The sequence below is a fragment of the Carassius gibelio genome, chromosome A14 (assembly GCF_023724105.1).
Source record: "Carassius gibelio isolate Cgi1373 ecotype wild population from Czech Republic chromosome A14, carGib1.2-hapl.c, whole genome shotgun sequence".
NCBI lineage: Eukaryota > Metazoa > Chordata > Actinopteri > Cypriniformes > Cyprinidae > Carassius > Carassius gibelio.
This window is the reverse complement of record NC_068384.1, coordinates 15,487,522-15,507,165: the sequence shown is the minus strand read 5'-3', so window position 1 is coordinate 15,507,165 and position 19,644 is coordinate 15,487,522.

Here is a 19,644-nt window from a genome sequence, read left to right as displayed (position 1 = left end):
CTCAATCTCTAACCTTGAAAACATGCTCCTGTGCTATATAGATAGATAGATTCAGAAATCAATAAAATGTTTGGGTTGTGTATCTGAAGAGGTCAGTGGGTGTTGCACAGGCTTCCTTAGCGGAACAAACTCTCAGGTAATATAAGCATGATGTGAACAGCAGTGGAAGAAAAACAAACCGTGAAATTAATTTTTACTGCGCATGCAGTCCAGCCCATCTGGAGTTCAGCAGATCTGGTCTTGATTTGGAACTTTTATGGCTGTAGACCTGCACGTCACTACCCATAATCCTCCCACCATGGGGATTAATTAGTGGTCAGCGAGGATCAGAGGAGGTTTGTGGCTTCTTCAGCTGTGGTTGGAGAGATGGGTTTGAAAAGGTTATTAGCTGAAGTCATGGTTCATTAAGACTTGGGCTGTAACACCCACAGAAGTGGAATATGTGCAGAAATTATATTTTAACTGTTACATTCAGTGTATTCCTAGATGTTGAAATTGATTTAGAATTTCATCATGTGAGAGACTAGGTGAGACATCTTAAAGGGATAGTTTACCCAAAAATGAAAATTTGATGTTTGTCTGCTTACCCCCTGGGCATCCAAGATGTAGGTGACTTTGTTTCTTCAGTCAAACACAAACGAAGATTTTTAACACAAACCATTGCAGTCTCTCAGTCATATAATGTAAGTGGATGGGAATCACGGCTTTGAGAGTCAAAAAAACACACAAACAAAACCAAATTAAACCCTGTGGCTTTTTTTTTTACCTCTGATATACGCAATTCACGAGCCGCAGGGTTTAATTTGGTTTTGTTTGTGTATGTTTTTTTGACTCTCAAAGACATGATTCCCATCCACTTACATTATATGACTGAACGACTGCCACGGTTTGTGTTAAAAATCTTTGTTTGTGTTCTACTGAAGAAACAAAGTCACCTACATTTTGGATGCCCTGGGGGTAAGCAGATAAACATAACATTTTCATTCATGGGTGAACTGTCCTTTTAAGTAGCCGAGAAACCAATCCGATCAAAACTCATTCTATTCACTAATTATTTCTCATATCTGCCTGAGCAAGTGTTCAGCTCTTTACAGAATGCTTTAATGAAAAAAAATTTCATCAAATGAGTTGGGTTGATTAGCATTTCATGTATTATTTTTGTCATTTGACACCTGTCGATGCCACCTAATGAAGAACAGTTTACTGACAGATTTCCTTACTGCTAATGAGTGATGCGATATTTGAGAAGGAGGCTCGAAAACACTTTTTGTGGATCATTTGAAGCTACTGTGATAATTAAAATTTATTGATTAATGAGTATATTTTACCAGATGTGAGATGTGCCTTGGTTAAAGTAGTAAAAAAAAAAATGTATGTGGAAATCCGGTGCTTGACATTCTTAATGTTCCAGCATATTGTTTTTTGTTATTTATTTGAATAAGGCATAACACATCTCATTTTGTCTGCAATGTTCTCACTCTGATCCAAACAACAGCTGAGAATGAAGCCAGCACAAACTGTTCTAAGAGAATACGCAATGACATATTTGCTTATTCCTAAACATCTTTAAAAACGAACTCTGATGGAGGTTGTGAAACCAGGTCAAATAATCTACATGCATTTTATATTCTGCCCGCAATGTTTTTTTCAGTGAAGACAAGCTTGTGTTTTCAGGTTAAGTCTGAGCACGATGTGCTTTTCACAGGTGTGAAATCCGCATGAATATCTTTGCATATTTAAACGTGAATATTCAAATATAACACATTTTTACTGCTTTGAATATCTGAAAATCCTTGATGAGGATGATCTGGTGTACAACACAGCAACTCAAGCTTGTGGATCCTTCTGAGCATGTAGTCACCCCATATTTTACTTCAAACACAGCCTTTGAGAAATTTTGGTGCATTTAGTTTACAGTAGCTTCATGCGGAAATATGTTTTAGCACAGAAGTGCTAAATGTGCTAAATTAGGTAAAAAATGTCATGACCAACATGGCTGAATTACAAAACATGTTGAGCATGTCACAACTGTTTGAGCTCAGATAAGAATACCAGGGGGTTGACATCAAAAACAGAGAACATGTCACCACAAGTGATCTTTATTTCTGTACCAAAAAATGCTTCCCTCATTAATTCAATTTAATGAACTCATCTTTGGTTGTGTTCCATAACAGCTCTTAGTTTAACAAGACAATTATGGGAACAGCAATTATTAAAAAGATTATTAAATAACTAAAATATTTTGCATATATTATTCCGCGCACTGTATCATTTTAGGGCTTTTCATTTAATTATATTAGCTAACCTTAAAAAACTTTCTGCAACTAATTAAACCCCAAGATTCCAAGAACAATTTTTATATTTATAAATAAGAAAATGAAACCTCTCATTATCAGTTTGAGATTTGCAAAGAAATGTGCTTAATTGATGCACTGTAAAAATCTCAATGATGTTAAAATAGGCTTCATTTTCTTTGTGCATATATTATTATTTTTTTCCTAATTTGATTTCATTTTTAAATAGGACCTGGATTTAATCTAGAGATGTGATATTAACTTCTAGTATTGCCACTGTATTATGCAGAATTCCCTTGATTTTGATCTGGGCACTGATCGTCCCATTTTTAACCCATTTGTGATGTAAGTCAAGGCAAAGAGCTTAAGGTAGTCTTGTGTCTTTTGAAGTCTACCTCGGCGTGTGTCTCCACCCCTGCGCCTTCTCATGCATGTGTCGCCTTTGATCTGCCTGATATCCACTGATGGAAATCCAAGGAGGTATTAGAGATGACACAGGAATCAGAATAGAGACAAACGCATTAATATGTAATTGAGAAGAAAGCGCAGATGACTGAGCCATCTGGCCGGCGAGGCTGAGGGACTTAAAGAGAGGGATGCTGGGGAGAAGAAAGGAAAAGGTGTGAGTGGTTGATGAGAAAACTTCATTCCCACACAGCAAACCTTATGTCATGGGTGTACAAACTGCTTCAAGTATACTGACAAACATCTTGGCATCTTCTTCTATTTACATGGGTGTTCATTTCAAATGGGTTTAATGTAATAATTCAGGAAGCTGTTACAGTATGCATGATGGTAATCTGACAGTTTGATTGTAAGAATGTCATAAATATTGTGAGAAGATTAAACAGTGGTATTTACTAACATCACTAATACTGTTACTGATATCTCTGAGATATCTCTCCCTCCATTGACAGACTATGCAACTACCACTAGTACCATGCTTTAAAAAAATCTTTAAAAGATTTTAAAACTAATCCATATTAACTGAGTGGTTGATTGCTAAATTAGTTACATTGATCAGCAAACATAAACAGAAGATGATGTGCGAACCAATCCTCATTGGTTCTTACAGAAGCTCAAACATGTTGCATAACACATAAGAATGAACCTCATTGGGTCTCAGACGTCAAGCTCGCTTGAGTTTCTGTTTACAATCTCTTTTTTGAAGCGTGAAAGTAGAAGTTGTGTAGACTGTCAGTGGCAGAACAGATCTTTCAGAGATAATTAAAAATATCTTCATTTGTTTTCAGAAGATGAATGAAAGTCTTACCGGTTTGGAATTACATACGAGTAAGTAAATGATAATAGATTATTTTATTTTATTTTCGGGGGGGACTATGCCTTTAAACTTACTGTTGTACCTAATGCCAGTAAGAAACCACCTAGCAACTATACAAAATACCCTAGCAACTGCATAGCATTATTAATAATCAGCAAGAACTGCTAAGCAACTGCATAGCAGCAGGTTTAAAAATACCTACAGTAGAACATGTTATCAGCTGCTGGTTAACCCTTTGTAAACCATTTTCATGGTATTCTGACAAATTGAGGATTGTACATTACTTACACAAAGCTTAAACATGAATGACAATGAAACAGTCACATCAAAATATATAAGAGGAAGATTGTGAAAAGCTTCGGAAAAAGCTGCACTATGGTGGAAATTCACCTTCAAAGCCATTCAGTCTAAAAGGATTCTTTGTTTGAGGGAAAAAAATAAAAACAAATAGCATTCCAAGTACACGTGGAGATTGACACCAATAAACCTTAGGGGGAGTCAGAAGAGAAAGGAATAAAAAAAGAAAAAGAAAAACCTAATATTGCTTTGTACTTGCTTGGCTGACATGAATGCCTGGGTGAAATCAAAACGTCACCTTTAAATAACATTTTATGGTGATTCAGAGGTTGTGTTTCACAAAAAGATCAGCAGAATTAACATGGTGCCTTAAACCAAACAGTTGCTAAACTTGCTAGGTTTTGCCACAGCAAAAAATAAAAATAAATAATAAATCATATTTTCCCACATTTATTAGTAATAACTCTCTCCCAGTCTCTTAGGACTTAGTCTAGAATCTCTTAGTGTTTGTGTTGCGAGAAAAGCAGAAAAAAAAACAGATGTGAGAAGGAGTGGCAGATCAAGCTAAAGGTGTGTAGGTGCTTTCTGGAGGTGATGTAATTCTGGGCCGTGGGATCCAAACATCCCACATGAAAAGAAAGTTTAATTAAGAAGCATCAATACCAGATCAATTGGACAGAGCCGCCAATAATTGGACATGTTTCTCTTTGTTCTCTGAGCTTAGATGCATGTAGGTGTGCAACTGGGAATTCGCTTCCCAAATACAAGGCCATATTATTTTATTTATTTATTTATCTTTAAAAGAAATGAATTGTTCAGCAAGAACACATTCAATTAATGAAAAGTGACAGTAAAGACATATATAAGGTTACACATTGAAGCGCTGTTATTTGAACGTTCTGTTAAGAAAAGAATCCTGAAAAAAGTATCTCAGAAGCTGAGAGTCAGAGACGTCTGGAAGAACAGATTTCTCCTTGTGTAACAGAGATTCAAGTTGCTTGATGCAGCTGCAGACTGTTAAGTGACAACAGTTTTCTATAGTACTCCCGAGCCCATGAGGCTATATTTCACGCAGTAGCATGAATAATTCTTATGTAGGGCTCAAAGGTCATGCATTTTCCAATTCTTTCCAATTCTGAATTGAGAAATATGATTTTTGATTTGTCTAACAATTCTCTTTGAAATTTGGCACGAAGTGATGAGCCATGACCCATCTTTGCTGGCAAAGACAGAGGTGTCCCTTTTACAATCAATCACAATAATTTGACCTACTGTATTACCAATTCACCTGCTTATCTTGGACTTTTTCAAAACAATTCAATGTCTATATCATGTAATCTTTTTACTTTTACTATGCCTCTGCCAAACCTTTGAAGTGTGTTTTATCCATCAAAATAAAAATGTATTTATATTTACAAAATACATTTAAATTGGTCAATGAACACAATGGAAATATTTTCTTTGTACGTTTGTCAATTAAATAATGCTTAAAAAGACAGATTCTTGAATTTATTGCATTTTTACAAAACATCACAACTTTTCTGGAATTAGAGTTGTAGAATGAATTCTGAGACCCTGAAGACTAGAATGATGGCTGATGAAAATTCAGCTTTGCTTGGAATAATTTACATGTTAAAATATATATTACAATTGTACAATTTATTTAAAATGTAATAACATTTCACAATATGACTGTTCTTATTGTATTTTTTATCAAATAAGTTTAGCCTTGGTGAGCATAAGAGACTTCAAAAACAAAACAAAAATTGAACATTAAAAAATAAATGTATAGATAAATAAAAAATATCATGGCCCTTTTTTATGGGAATCTATTATGCATGAAACTTTAAAAAGGTTGTTAAAAAAAAAGATGTAAAGAGAAAATCTGAAACATATACAGTAGTCTAGAGAACATACTGATGAACTTTGTCAATTACTTCGCAGACTTCTGCAGTGACCCAGAGAGCGATTTCAGTTCCAACAAAGAGATTTTCTGAATTATATCTCCTCATGTCACATAACTCATGGACCCCTGACAGAGATTCAGACAATGCGGCTTATTGCTGCTAGTTTTAGTACCAATTTTCAGTGCCATTTGTAAGGGAAACAGGTCAATTTAGCTCAAAGGGAATCATTTAAGATTTTAAAGGGAATTTGAACAGATTCACTGTTTCACGGCTGTTCACGGAGACGCGCCTGCGGTTCAGTGAACGAGCGTTTAACATCAAATCTGCGCTGGATATTAATATCCAAACTATAGTGAAAACACTATCAATTAGCACAGTAACAATATCGGCAGTTTAAGACATTAACTTGTAAGCACAAAACACAAGATACTTCTCTTTTCAATATGAATAAGGCTTTATTAGATAAATCTAAGACATATAAACTAATCTAACACATAAACGCACGCACACACACATTCACACAAGTTGCAGGAAGGTCGAAAGTTAGGGAAAGATGAGTTTAAGAGAATGGAAATATGGAATCCCAAGTTAACAGCAATACGTTAAATTGCATAGACATGAACAACCATCAATCACGTAATTAGCGCTCGCATTGAGTTCCTCAATGAGGTTAAAATTATATTAGATACACCAGTAAAGGTCACAGTCTGGAGGTAAAGTTACTTGCATCTCCTGTGAAGAAGGAGCCTCGGTGAAAGGGCTATCCCGAGGTCGTTGATTGGCTGGAAGTTCAGTCTCTGAAGTGACGTCTTGGGGAGCCCGTGCTTGGGCGTTGGCTGAAGCTGGAGTTGTGTGGCTGGTTGGAGTTCAAACGCGCAGACGAGGTCGACGTTACAAAACTTAACTCAGAACACGAAACTCTCAAACGGAAAAGAAAAGAAATAAAGTTTGACGAGACTAGGTTGTGTTCCTTCTCATCGTGGCATAGTAGCAGCAGGCAGGCACGCTGGAACCGCGCTCAAAGAACAATGATGACTAACCGCATGGCTAGATGCTACAAGCTAAAGCTAGGTAGCAAAGCTACAAGCTAAAAGCTAAGAGCAAGCATGACTAATAGCATGACTGATAGCACGAGCAAGGCTGGAACTAAAAGCAGACTAAAAGCAAGGCATGACTGATGTCCAAAGTATTTAAACTTCCTTGTGGGCCACCCCTCAAATGTTGCCTTGACCAATCAGATATGGTCTTGGGTCTGGGGTCATAAATCATTTGTTTATCTTACCAAGCATGTGGTTCTTGCCTCACAGGGTCTAATTTTGGACATGATTCCTATAACATGATTATGATATATTTTACAAATAAATGATTGTCAGGACAACATCAAGCAAGAAAATTCGATTACATCAATACTAGACATGACTATGTATCCTATAGTTATCAAAAGACATACACAATAAGTTATTATACATGAAATTCAAATGTGTGGGATACACATAAATGAATATGGAGTTAAGCAATGGAACGATTCATTTATAAGTCTTTTTGAGTTCATTCTGGTCCATATATAATGTACAAAAAGCAGTTTCTTTGCCATTCTCTGGCAAAGGGACTTTTCTGTGAAGACGAAGGTTTAAAGCCCTTCCCCCTTAGGAATTTCAGTCTGGTTTCACTGGCTGGGGGGAAGTCAATGCAAGTATTTAACTTGATCTCCTGGGTTTACATGTGATGTCCAGCGTTGCATTTCAATCACGAACAATAAATTTGACAATCTCTTCTTCGAATTAAAATTGTCAATAATTGTTCTATTGGTGTTAATGTTGAAAGCTGTTGTGTGAACAAGTTGGTTGGTTGGTTATCTTGCTTGGTTCTTGTGGCACTATAACTGATTTATGACTTCCTGAGGAGTTCGGCTCTCGTTTCAATGCACACAGCTCTGATAGACTCTTTGATTTGTCTGGTTCGACTCATTTCTGCTACACATTCATATCCATGTGGTGCCACTTCTGAATGAGAGGCTTCTCTACCAGATCTTTTCTTTGAATGGGCCTATAGCCAAAGCCATCAAATTTAATACAAAATGCTATCTATAACTTTAGCACACTTATATACATATATATATATATATATATATATATATATATATATATATATATATATATATATATATATATATATATATATAGATAGATAGATATACAGATTTGAAACAGCAATTCATTGTACACAAATTACATGCATGGCATCAATCACCAATTAATACATTTTAAAATTTCTATTGTATGCTGAAACTCTCTTCTCTCAAACAGCCATGAAATCTCTATTCCAGAATGTAACCCTGTATTTTCATGCTGTTAGGCTTTAGTTGTTTGTTCAGAGGCTGTAAAAATGAATGGGAAAGAATGGAAAATGTTCTGAACTGTTGCCTATGCCTATTTCAAAAGCATACGCCTTTCTTTCTGGGGTTAGTCCAAGAGATCAAAGGTGTTCAGCATCAGCGTGATGCTTAAATCCTGCAGTCTGTATACATAGAGTACAGGCACTGGTCATGACCTCAAATAACAGGTGAACGTGTCAGTGGGAAACTGAGAAGCAAAGATAGGGGAAGTGCGACAGGGCAGAAGCCCTTGTAAATGGATAGAGAGAAAATTGCATAATTCACAGATTCTCTTCCCACCCAGGGTGAAGTTGCACATACACATTAAAACTACCAGAGCAAACTGAATCCATTCTTAAGAAAGAGTCCAGAACAAAACAAACAGATCTTATATGAGTGATCAAATCTTTCATCAGCAGTGCTGTGAATGATGCAATCATACCATAATGGCAACGCTACACTAGTTGCCATTTCCCCTGACACATGATGTAAGAAGATCCCTATATAGAAACCCAAGTACATCCACCATCAGCAAGATCTACAAAACTGACAATCTACAGCCAATCACCTCTCGCAGGCTCGTTTGCCATCATTTTGCCAAGTAAGACATGTTCCTGGATCAACAACTTTTGATGATCCTGGATCAACATTGTTGTCCAAAAATATAGACTTAGCCCAGTCCCTATCCCTAAACCTAACCCTAATCATAATTTATTCCTAAAATCTGTGGGAAATGAATGGTAGCTGATTAACAAGAGCGTAGAAGCACCTAAGCCTGATTGTAAGCCTAAAACAGACACACTCAGCATTATATTTCATTATTATATTTCCTGAAGCATTATATCTCAATTCTGATTGGTTGATTGGAATGTTGTTCCAGGATCAACAAGGATGATGATCCAGGAACATGTTGTACTTGGTGAAATCACGCTCACCCACGGGCCCAGGCATGCTAGATACCATGCATTGCTTCTGTTCTGAAAGATTTAGATTTTCTTTACAGATGTTTTACAAAATGTACAAGAATGTAAACTGACTTATGATACTTTTATGACACTATTTAAAAAATTATAATTTTGGGGTGAACTCAACTTTTAAGTGCTGAGCTTGCTTGTTCAGTACCGTGTACAGACAAACTCAGCCTTTCTACGTATAGTCTCAGGAACAATATAAGCAAGAAACTGACCAATTTGTGGAAAATGAATAGGAGGATTCACAGTGTTCAATACGGCAATTATAGTAAAGGAAAACTCAACTTTCAGCTGAAATGGCCAATTACCTTATTGACAAATGCACTGTGTGTGTATTAGCTCAATTGACCTGAAAAATACAGCTATTTTACCTTGATCTGAGCTGAGATGAGGAAAATCTGTAATAACTTCAAGTAGATTTGCTCTAGTGGAATAGCTGCCTGGGTACGTTACCATGATGGCCGCCAAGGGAACTGACTTGTTTCATTTTATCTGAGTGTGGAAGTAGTTTATCTTTGTGGTTAATCAAAACATCCATGAGGTCTTTCCTAGATAATAACCTGATGGTAAATCAAGATCCAGCTGCAGCCTACCTCCATTTATTTAGCTGTAAAGCCTCTGTGCCTTAGCGTATGGCTTTAATAAACATGAACTCATGAAAGAGAACTGAGCACTCTGGCTTTTATTGAAATGTGTGCGAGTAACACATCAAACAGAGGAGGAAAGCCTTTCCAACTCAAGGCGGGGGAGCAAACAACAGCCGCTGTGAGTTATTTTACTATGCTTCAGTAATGTGCAGGCACAATGGAATGCATTCAATGAAGACAAAGACATTTATCAAGTTCAGACTGCTGGATGGTCAGTGTGCGGTGTTGTTGATGTCTCCTCTGCTGTGCTTGCAGCTTCCACCTGTTCTCATGTGTAGAGACAGTGACATTTTGCTCATCGTTATAATTCACAGAAGTGGATTTTGAAACACTAATCCTATAATGAGGTAAAACATCATTTTAATCCATTTTAAACCCTTTGGTTTTAATTACTGCATTTGAGTGAACTCCTACGCTTGAGCATTAAACTTTGATGCACAACTTGTCATGCATCGTTTGTGCCACTGACATGAATTATACTGTATCTCATGTCATGCAGATTTTTTTTAAAGTAGCGCTGGGTTGTTCTTTTTTAAAGTAATCTGACTGACAATTTATATGTAGTGGATGATTAAACAAGCAAAAGAGATTTTGTTTTTCATTGAAGGATGGATAGAATATCAGAATTAAACAATTAATTCAACAATTTGGTTCTAGTTTGAGGTTGTTCGACCGATAGCATGCAGGAATTGTACATAATTGATCGTCGTGGTGTGCGAGAGTGTTGGACCTAAGCAAACAAAACTGCAAAGCAATGCAAACACCTGGCCAGGACAAAAAAAAGGAAGTATGGTAATGCTACTTTTAGGGGTGCTCCGATCACGATCGGCCGATCGTTAATGCGCATCTCGTCAGTAAAGCCGGTTTTCTAATCAGCGGTTAATTCCATCAGGTGCGTGATTTCACATAGAGCAGCTATTACTACACAGAGCCGTTGTTAACTGAAGAGATGGGCCAATAAACGCTGAAAATTAACGTGATTTGCGCATCTTCTCTATTAACAACGGCTCTGTGTAGTAACAGCTTCTCTATGTCAAATCACGCACCTGATGGAATTAACCGCTGATTAGAGAAGCGGCTTTACTGACGAGATGCGCATAACGATCGGCCGATCGTGATCGGAGCACCCCTAGCTACTTTATATATATAAACTTTATTTCAATCAATATATTTTAGCGTGCCAACAATAATTGTTTTTTTTTTTGTTTTGTTTTTTCTAGAGTGTGCATAAACGCGTATGTGAATAAATGTATAAGGAAATCTTGAGGAAAGAAGTAAGAGGGAACCCACGATGTATCAAACATCAAATAAGGCAAAACAATAAGATCAGAAATAGTGATGTTGTCCTCAGATTCCATGTTCATTACAGCTGTATTGTCTATTAATTATGTTGTGGAGACAGCTGCTGACATAATGAACCACTTTAATACAGGAATAAAGTATACACTAATTACATATAAGCATGAGGGCATTCTGTTTTTCATATAAATAATAATCTGACATTAATTGCGATCTTGAATCAATTCATTTCCAGATGTTGTTACCACAATCATATATTGTTGAACGATTACATTTCAACAAAGCATTGTACTACAGTAGTCGAGCCGTAAGTTACGTCATAAGGAACCATCTTAGCAACCACATAGCATCAGTCTGGCATCCACACAGAACACCCTAGACTTGGAAAACACCAGAAATAAAATCTAAAAATCATTTTGTCACACAAACTCTTCATGCCCTCCCGACTTGGACAAAATGTTCTTTGAGAGATGCAGGTTGGAGGCCAGATTCTCTCGATTCTCAAACAATTTAATTTCGGAAGACGCACTACAAAGATAAATTTGCTGTTCTGTCAGTGTAAAGAGCACCATGCATCCTCCATCTGTCAGTGATGCTACGCTCAGCATTTTATCGTACCACTCGAGTTTGGAAATAGAAATGTGTGCAGTAAACATAATGAAATGTGCATTTGCCATTTAGTAAGTCTGGATGACAAATTTATCATTTATGTAGCATTCAGTAATAGCTAAACAGCTGGGGTAACGTTACCTAAAATGCAGATCCATTTGCGTTCATACTTCAGTTTCTGCATTTTAATAGTAGTGGAGATCTAGCAATTTGGTAGACTGTAAGGCAGGTGACTTTGACCAAATATCATCACTATAACTTTGTGTGTACACTGGATATTAAGTAGTATCCGCTATACAGTTTGCACCTGTAGTTGGCAGTTCAGAATGCTAATTCTGCCAATATTTGTCTATAAGCTTTGTTAAGCAGTGTCAAAGTGATTTATAATTCTTTGAAACATCTGATATCATAATTACAGTTCCATGTTCCAGCCGGTTGAGTATGACGTGTGTAAGTTGAGAGCTGCACATCAGGACAAGCCTGTGATCGCTGGAGCAACTGTGCATCCTAATTATTCTAAGAAAGAGATGTTTCTGAAAGATTTCTGAGATTCTGAAAGATCTCTTGTGTGTGCCACTTACTCCTGTGTGGTGTATCATGGAAAGCAGGACTTTCCTTTCCTAAAAGTTATTAATACTCTTATTTAGCAAAGACGCATTAAATTAAAGGGGTCATATGACATTACTGAAAAGAACATAATCTGGTGTTTATGTGGTTTAAGGTTAAAAAACATATTATTTTCCACATTATGAACATTATTGTTCCTCTATGCCCCACCTTTCTGAAACGCAAAGATTTTTACAAAGCTCATCGTTCGGAAAAGTGATATGTGTTCTGATTGGCCAGCTATCCAGTGTATTATGATTGGCTGAACCCCTCAAGCGTGTGACAGACCCCTTATACCCCTTACCAAACTGTGATGCCATGTATTACATTTATGCATTCAGCAGATGCTTTTATCCAAACTGACTCACAGTGCATTCAGAACGTAATTTGTTTTACCAGTATGTGTGTTCCTTGCGAACTGAACCCATTACCTTTGTGCCGCTAATGCAATGCTCTACCACTGAGCCACAGGAACCCTATGAAAACATACTCATAGACTGTAAGTCAGAAGCGCCAGACTGTCCTTGCAGAGTTGGAATTGCCCCACTTTATATAAATAGACACATGCATTGTAGGCTACTCTCTCAGGAAACAATCCTCGTCTTCCATAAGATGCGCTACACACATCTGTATATTTGGGTTGAACTGTTCTGGCACAGTGTTGTAAATACAAATTAACCACTGTGATTTCTAGACGTGTTCTCTTTTGGAAGGCCAAACAAAGTAACTTTGCCTTAACAATGAAACACACAAGTGTCTCCACAACATGGCGCCGGTGGCGAAAGCGAGAATAAAAGTTACACCTTCTTTCTTATGTGAACATTTGGACGGCGTTATGCAAATCTTCCCACATCGTGATGTAGACATGTGGGGCCATGTTAGAACAAACCGTTTTAGGAGGGTGTGGATGACTCTTGACTAATGATGCTGAAAATTCAGCTTTGCCATCATATGAATAAATTACTTTTATATATATATATATATATATAATATATATATATTTTCACACCTCCAAAACATCATTGTTGTGTAAACAAGTGGCCAAAATGCATAAAAGTGTCTGTTTCAGTTGAAAATAGCGTTGTGTAAACACCCTGCAAGAGGCAATGCGCACCAGACCTTTTGTTGAGTCTAGGGGGAGGGAAGAAAATAATCATGCAAAATTAAAATCACGACTATTTTTGGTGCAAGAAACCTAGACTAATATAAGCAGACAAGAGATACTGTGAGAGTTTTGCATATCCTGAAGAATATGTTCAGTAGTGGTAAAACAGATAACAGCAGACACAAAGACTGTTTCTAATCATACAGGTCCAACATCCTGCATTTTTATTAAAGTTTCCTGTGCTCATCAAAGATAAGGGCTACCTGTCGGAAGCTCAGGATGTGAGAGAAGACGACAGACAAAGAGAGACAGAGACAAGAGAAGGGCAACTGCAGAGTCAGCATAATGTATTCATGCCTGAGCGGCTACTTTCAACCTGTCATAATAATTCACTCTCTCCACATGAGCAGTCCAACGTCGGTGAACTGAATGGAGCACTGGCGTCTCTCCGGCATCACCAGCATCAATCAGATGATGGTGAACGTGCTGTAAATAACAAGTACTCTGTTGTTCCTTCCTGGAGAACGGAGGATGTCTGCTATCCTGATCCTTCGAATCAAAGAGAAAATCCCAAAGGATGGACATGTTTTGGGGGTGTGTTGATGATTATTTAAAGAAGAAAGTGAGTTAACCCCTCCAATGCATCGTGTTGCTCCAGGGATTTTTTTTTATTAATTTTTTTCTCTAAAGAACCGTTCTCATTCAATAGTTTTATTTAGTTTTCAAGCATCATAAAATGTTATTTATCTCCTGTAAGCATTGACAATTGAATAGATATGGATGCAGCCACTCCAAATAGGGGTTTCTGCAGCAATGCCATATAGAATAACCATTTCTGATTGCCCAAAGAACATTTCAGTGAACAGTTCTTAAAAGAACCATGTTTCCCTATCTATAAGTCACTACATGTTAGTTGTGATGACATTAGTTAGACCCCTAATAATGTCGTCATGACTCCAGTGTGTGGCACATTAGAGCTACACTGTTGTTCCCAACTTTGATCATTATTTGGTCTTAATGCAAAATGTTATACTATTATGTTCAACATTTAAAAAAAATAATAATAATGTGGTGGCAGGATAATTACCGCACCAAATTTGCTCACCAAATGCAGCAAAGAAGTTGTTTTGCATGAAATCTTTTCTTGTCACAGCTTTAGGGTTCACACTCAAAGGCAACAGGAAAGGAACATCCAAAGGAGACTTCCTGTCAAGGCTTCTTTCATAGAGAGGAAAAAGCCCTTATTTTGAATCAGCACTCTATTGACTGCTATTTTGGAGGCATACAGAAGTGATAAAACAACCTAAATGATCTCATCCGCAAAGGCCCTAGATTTAAAGTAAGAAATGAAAGAAATCCCGCATCCAGCTGCAAATATATGAATGGATGCATAATGGATAAATGCTGTCAGCGCAGGATGTGTCAATTTCATCACAAAATCATAATACCAGATTGTGGTGTTTCAGTAAAAATGCAATTTGTCTTTGCTGCCAGCTCTACCCATGATTTACTTTGAGAAAATAGGTCAGTTGCTTTCTGGAGCAATAATTTGATCAGAATCTCACGCCACAGGGTGTAACAAAATTAATTAATAAATTCCTAAACACTTTGATGCTGTGGAAAACATTGAAGGCACAGGAAAATATCTCAAAGGAAGATCAGATGATCTGAATTTATAAATGGACATATTGTGCTTTACATTAGTAAAAAATATCCTGATTATGCATAATCACATGGATATGATGATTTTAATTTTGATGATATATTAATAATTATAAAATTATCATTATATTATTGCATTATTTATTATAATTTAAACGTTTATTTTTTTTTATTTTTTTTTTATGATTCAATCTGTAAAATATGAGACAAAACTACATTCAGAAATCATCGTTGTGTTGCTACGTTGTTTCTAGGGGAATTCTGGATGGATGGGGGGGGGTTCACCTGCTTTACCCTCCACCAAAGTTTCTCTTGGTTCTTGGTATTGACATGACATGAAATACATGTTCTGGTTGACAGAGAAATCGCCCGAAAACAGCAGTCTGCATCATCTCCAACGTAATTGAGGAAGGCATTTTAGCAGAGCTACCACCACGGCAAATTGCTTTAAAACTAAAGGCGGGCCAGCAGATGGGGTCACAAACAGAATGATCAATAAAGAGTTGTTGAGATTCCAGAAATCAATAGCAGCAAACACAGGAACAGAATCTTAGAACTGATGTCTTCTCTCACTGAGGTCCCTCTTAAAAGACTGGTCTGGAGAATATTACACACTTGAAAGTGAATGGATTGGTATACTTTAATATGAAACAGAATGAGTTTTGGGTCCCAAAAGGATTGATTCGCAAGAACAAATGATTCAAGTTGCTCTGCCTGAGCTATTTGTTGATTGAGCAGTCAATGTTCATTTGAGTCAATAATATAGCAGATGGGCCAGAAATAAATAGCATTGATTCTAAATCATGTCAATAAATTAAAGGATTTAAGCTAAACTAAGCTTTAGGCCCTTTTGCTAGGTTTTATATGGCATCCATTTTCCCCCGAAAGTCACCTCACGGACGAGCATTTCAGGATGACTAGTCACAGGCAGCTCTGATGTCCGCCGAGGTGGAGAGCGCATCGGAAATCCATCAGCGGTGAGGGACTGTTCAGTGCTTGTCCGAGGCGGTTCTGAAAAAGTTTCTCGAGGGGCTTATCTAGCATGTGGCCACATGCTCTGCTGCATAAGGAGCTTTATACATCACGGTGATGACTGCCCACTTTTTCAGCTGCCTATAGGAAGCATTTTTACTTTTTGTCTTCACATGCATTTTAAAAAAAAAATGCAAAGTAAAAAAATAAAATAAAATGAAACAATTATCTGAAAGTATAAAATACAATATTTGAGCTGCAAATTTCAAAATATTAAATAGAAAATTAACATTTATAATATGATAATATAATAACATAGCAATGTGGCACATCTGCTAAAATACATCATAAAAATCTAGCAAGTGTTAGCTGACTAACAAGCCTAATTTCTGATGACACAGTTGCAATCTTAGACCTAACGCCTATCAGAACGCATACATTACCATTGCAGGAAGAGAACATCTGACTGAACAAGTTGCTCATGGCAACCAGCCTGAATAAAAACACATACTGCGCAAGAGAGGCAACAGTCCATTGCTTTTTAAAAACACGTCTCGTTTATGCATAATATGGAATATACTGCACAATTACTCATGCAATCAACTGTTCAGCATTATAGCAAGGCTTAAAAGAAATTTAAATCACTTTAGCATCACGGAAGGATTTGTTTGAATTAAACTATAGGGAATGCAAGGTTATTCTATTATAATCAGTGGTTAAAGGGTCTTAAAAGTCATTGTCACATTCACAAATGACAAATATAGCAAAACCTTTAAGTTCCTTTTTGCATTTATCAAGTGGTTAGTACATAATAAAAATACACACATTTTCATTAAACATTCAAAATGTCATTATGCAAATTGCACATATTACTAAAAAAGAAAATCCTGTCCCTGAAATGCTCTATTGACCAATCACAACTACCCATTTCATAATGATTTTGTTATGGCTACAATTTCTGTACTTACACATTATAAAAATGCAAAAGCGACATTTCCCTTCAAGGGACTCAAAGTCTCTCTTAGCTAATATCTAACAATCAAACCCTGAAACAGAATTTAAACAAGGTAATATTTTACCCAAGCATTTTGGTTCACTTATTAGGCTATTTCTCATGGGGCCGATTTCCCTTCGGCTTTGTTAATGTTTCTTTTTTAACGTAATCATGAGGAACTAAAATTCTCAACAAGGAGAACCTGAAATGACTCACGCAGCCTTTAGCCATTTATTGCTTCCACAGCCAAATGAAGCCATTTCTTCATTTGTCCTGAGCACAAAATTCTATGGCAAGAATTTTAAAACTAACTGAGATTCATTCTCATCCTAATTTATTATTGAATATTGTGTGCAAAAAGCTGAATTACTTTCAGTTTCTCTGAACTCCAGCAAACAGGCATCAATATATATATATATATATATATATATATATATATATATATATATATATATATATATATATATATATATACATATATATGGCAAAAGTGGCACCTCATGTGTTCTGCTTCCATTGTTAGTATACTAATAGAATCAGATGATGTCCCAGAATACTCTTCAAAGCCAAAGCTATGACAGCTACAGTTTCACTCGCATGCCTCAACCTGTCCTAGACTTCAGAGACGGAAAGACTGGAAACATACAAAGTCCTGTGGTTGGGGTTTACAGCCTCATTTTATTGAGGGCCCTGTCTGTGTGAAGAGAAGATGGTACAAATGCCATAGCTGACCTTATCATTAGAAGAAGAAAGAAGAAAAAATAGCAGTAGCTAAATAAATGTCATGATAACAAAGTTGAATTTCCTCACATAGTTGATGCATTAAGTATAAACTAGCATTTATTAAATCTCCTTTATGTTTACATGTATTTGAGTGATCTCTAAAACAATTTAGGTCTTCCAGTCAATTGCTTTTTAGGCTTCCTTGCTGTAATTCTAATTCTAAAATTGACCATGAATTTTATATGATGGGTCCAAAACTATTACAACTATAGTAGAGTTACTACTACTACTACCAATTACTTTTTTGTTTGTTTGTTTGTTTTGCAAATACTTAGTCCTTCTTGTAAAGCACCTTGATAAATAATAAATAAAGCTAACTGATTGATTTTTGCTAATGTTAATTGTACATATACACATAAAATGGCATAACAATTGTTTTATTATTTGTGTGACTGAAATAGTATTTTCTTATAAAAATGACCTTTGATCACATTAATGAATGAACAAACTGATTTGATAAATGTTGTTCAGTGTTAGTTCATGATATGTATTAACCAAAGTTAACAAATTAAGCCTTATTTTAAAGTGTTACCCATCTCAACAACATTTTATTCAATTTTCCAGTGAATTCCTCTGAAGATATTTAACAGGCTTTGTCCAATTTCTCGAGCTTGCAGCCTCAAACCAAAAAGCCCAGCTCTGGCACTGTGATGACTGACTGTTTAAAGTCAACATGACACAACCTTCACAGCTTATTCTACTTCTGTAACATGATGTATTTCTAAGTGAAAATAAAAGAGATTACTGCCATCCAAGGTGGTCTGTACTGCTTATAGAGAAAGCTAAATAGAATGAAATTTTAGCAATTTGCAGTATATACACCAATTTAGTTTTGACTTACTATAAGTATCTTACCAAGTTTTGAGTATGTTTATACAACTATACAACTGACATCAAAGGTGCTTTATGCAAGTTTCTGGCTCTACTAAAGCATACAAATACCATAATACAGGTGCAGCTCAATAAATTAGAAACTTATTTCAATAATTCAATGGGGCAGCTGTGGCCTAATGGTTAGAGAGTTGGACTTGTAACCTGAAGGTCGCAGGTTCAAGTCTCTGTGATGGCAGGAGTTGTAGGTGGGGGAGGAAGTTAATGAACAGTTCTCTCTTCCTCCCTCAATACGCATGGTTGAAGTGCCCTGAAGGCACTGAACCCCCAGTTGCTCCCTGGGTGCTGGATATATAGCTGCCCACTGCTCTGGGTGTGTGTGCACTTGTATGGGTTAAATGCAGAGCACCAATGCTACCATACCTGGCAAATGTCCTGACTTTCACTTTCAATTCAAACTGTGAAACTCGTGTATTAAATAAATTCAATGCACACAGACTGAAGTAGCTTAAAGGGTTAGTTAAGTCAAAAATGAAAATTATGTCATTAATGACTTACCCTCATGTCGTTCCAAACATGTAAGTCCTCCGTTCATCTTCGGAACACAGTTTAAGATATTTTAGATTTAGTCCGAGAGCTCTCAGTCCCTCCATTGAAGCTGTGTGTACGGTATACTGTCCATGTCCAGAAAGGTAAGAAAAATATCATCAAAGTAGTCCATGTGACATCAGAGGGTCATTTTTTGAAGCATCGAAAATACATTTTGGTCCAAAAAAAAGTACGACTTTATTCAGGATTGTCTTCTCTTCCGTGTCTGTTGTAAGACAGTTCAAATCAAAGCAGTTTGTGATATCCGGTTCGTGAACGAATCATTAGATGTAACCGGATCTTTTTGAACCAGTTCAAAATGAACTGAATCGTTTTAAATGGTTCGCATCTCCAATGCGCATTAATCCACAAATGACTTAAGCTGTTCACTTTTTTAATTTGGCTGACACTCCCTCTGAGTTA